General features: G+C 37.6%; 1 non-coding gene across 1 annotated transcript; it reads right to left on the bottom strand.

The window, feature by feature from the left end:
- Positions 1–647: 647 nt before the first annotated feature.
- On the bottom strand, positions 648–785 carry LOC114009055 (U4 spliceosomal RNA). The gene has a single exon (XR_003550534.1). It is a non-coding gene; the product is annotated as a U4 spliceosomal RNA (small nuclear RNA).
- Between the last annotated feature and the right edge of the window lie 2,298 nt (positions 786–3,083).

Genomic DNA, 3,083 nt, shown 5'->3' with positions numbered 1-3,083 from the left:
TTGTTTCACTCAGCAGTAAATCTTCCATATTCTTACACTTTCTGTCAAAAGCCAGTTTTTTGTTTATTTTATTTTTTTAATGGCTGAATAGTATCCCATAAAGTACATGTGCCACAGTTTTTCAATCCATTCATCTGTTCGGTGGCATTTCAGTTGGTTCCATATTTTAGTAATTGTGAATAGTGCTGCAGTAAACATCGATGTGCAAGCACTTTTCCGATGAAGAATTTTTCTGTCCTTTGGGTAGATACCAAGGAGTGAGAATGCTGGATCATACAGTAGCTCTATCTGTAGATTTTTGAGGAATCTCCAAATTGTTCTCCACAGTGGCCGGACCAATTTATATTCCCACCAGCAGTGTAAGAGAGTTCCCCTTTCACCACACTCCTGCCAACACTTATCAATTTTATTTATTTTTTTTAATCTTAGACATTCTGACTGGGGTTAGGTGGTGTCTTATTGTTACTTTGATCTGCATTTCTCTTACAATGAGAGACATTGCACATTTTTTCATATTCCTTTTGGCTATTTGTATGTCATCTTTGGAGAGTGTTTTATTTAACTCATTCTCCCATCTTTTAAAAGGGTTGACCATCTTCTTTCCAAACAGCTGCTTGAGTTCCTTGTGTATTCTGGATATCAGTCCCTTATCTGATGCATAATTTACAAAAACATTTTCCCATTCTGAGGACTGTAGATTCACACTAACTACTGTGTCTTTCAATTAGCAATAATCGCGCCTCGGATAAACCTCATTGGCTACGATACTGCCACTGTGCAAAGCTACTACTGTGTCTTTTGCCATGCAGAAACCTTTTAGTTTGATGTAATCTCATTTGTCTATTTTGGGGATTATCGATTGTGCTTTGGGGATCTTATTTAAGAAGTCTTTCTTGGGAACCAGCAGTTAGCGTAATGGCTATATCGCAGGACTCCACGTAGTCGACCGCAGTTTGTGTGCCGGACCCGTTGGCTTAAAACTCACGTCAGGCATGTGTGCGTACGTGCCAAAGATCCCGAGAGGAGAATGGAGGAGAAGGGATTGTGGCATGACCATCCCCCCTGGGGAGTGATTTCTCGCTTTCTGTCTCTCTGTCTCTCTCTGTCTGTCTAGCGAGCACATGCACCCTAAAGCGAAAACCTCTCAAAAAAAAAAAAAAACCACAAAAAAAGAAGTCTTTCTCTACCCCAATGTCTCCCAGAGTTTCCCCAATGTTTTCTAGGAGCAGTTTTATAATTTGAGGCCTTAGAGTTAGATCTTTGATCAACTTTGACTTAATTTTTGTCAAAGATGAAATGTAGGAGTTCAGATTAATCTTTCTGGAGGAGGAAATCCAGTTTTCCAGCACCATTTGCTGAAGAGGTTTTCCTTTTCCCACTGGATTGACTAGTACCCTTGTCAAAAATCAGTTGACTGTATGTTTGGGAATTTATTTCTGGGGACTCTATTCTGTTCCATTGGTCTGCATATCTGTTTCTGTGCCAGTACCATGCTGTTTTGATTACAACTTTGTAGTATACGTTTGGGTCAGGGAGTGATATGCCACCCACTCCACTCTTCTTGTGTAGAATTACTTTGGCAATATGGGATCTTTTATGATTCCAGACAAATTTTATGATTGTCTTTTCTAGGTCTCTGAAGAATGTGTCTGGTACTTTGATTGGCATTGCATTAAATATGTAGATTAGTTTGGGTAGAATTGCCATTTTTATTGTATTGCTTCTTCTAATCCAGGAACTTGGGATGTCCTTCCACTTTTTTGTGTCATTTTCAATTTCTTTTTTAAGCTTCTCATAGTTTTCCTTGTGGAGGTCTTTAACTTCTTTGGTTAGTTTTATTCCTAAGTATCTTATAGATTTTATGGCTATGGTAAATGGAATAACTTTTTTCAGTTCTATCTCAGTCTGCCTGTTGTTCATATATAGAACTGCTATAGATTTCTGTATATATCCTGCAAGTTTACTGTATTTGTGTATTACGTCCCGAAATTTTTTCATGGAATCCATGTATCATGTCATCTGAGAATAGAGTTTCACCTCTTCTTTTCCTATTTGAATGCCTTTTATTTTATTCTTGTTTCTGATTGTGTTGGCGAGGACTTCCAGTACTATATTGAAAAGGAATGGAGAAAGTGGGCATCCTTGTTTTGTACCCGTTTTTAGTGGGAAAGCATTCAGGTTTTCTCCATTCAGGATGATGTTTGCTATGGTTTTTTCATAGACAGCTTTTATTGTGTTGAGAAATGATACTTTTATGCCAATTTTGCTGAGTCGTGAACATGAAGGGAAGTTGTATCTAACCAAATGCATTTTCTGCATCATATGACCATACAGTTTTTATCTTTCTTCTTGTTAATATGGTGTATTACAGTTACAGTTCTGCATATGTTGAACCAATCTTGAGTTCTCAAAGCTGCTTGGGGCAGGTGACAGAATTTTCTTTGGACACTATAAGGGGTAACAACAGCAAGACGAAAAAAGGGATGATATATGTAAATTACTTAGGGCCATTGAAATTAAAAGTCTCAGAGCACAATCTTGTTCCCTAAAAAATAAGTCACATTTATACTTTATTAATACCAATGTAAGATCTAGGATAGTAGACCCAAATTTCCTGTGACATCACGGATGAGGCAGAGGAAAGCAAATATGGTCCAACTTATGGGATTTTAGAAGAGTCTGAGTTTCCATTATTTTATTGTAAATATCAGGCAAGTATGATTTTTATTGACATTTCAGGATTTTTTGGAAAATATGGACAAATATCTGAACACATTTAAGAAGTGTCATATTAACATGAAATAACAAATTATCATGGCTTCAGTTCCAACATTTTAGAGAAAAATATGCACAAAGGAGATCTTAAAACTGTGCTGAGATCTATGGTAAGAGTGACTACAGAATTTATTACCTCGTCCAAGACACTTTTTTTTTCTTTTTGGAGGTGTTTTTCCTATAGGGCACATGTGCTTCCAGAAAGACAGAAAGATACAGAGAGACAGAAAGCGAGAAATCACCCCCCCCAGGGGGATGGCCATGCCACAATCCCTTCTCCTCCATTCTCCCCTCGGTATCTTGGGTAC

The sequence above is a fragment of the Tupaia chinensis genome, unplaced genomic scaffold (assembly GCF_000334495.1).
Source record: "Tupaia chinensis unplaced genomic scaffold, TupChi_1.0 Scaffold000448_1, whole genome shotgun sequence".
In the NCBI taxonomy this organism is placed as follows: domain Eukaryota; kingdom Metazoa; phylum Chordata; class Mammalia; order Scandentia; family Tupaiidae; genus Tupaia; species Tupaia belangeri.
The sequence above is the reverse complement of the archived record's forward strand: the minus strand, read 5'-3'. Positions and strand labels throughout refer to the sequence as shown.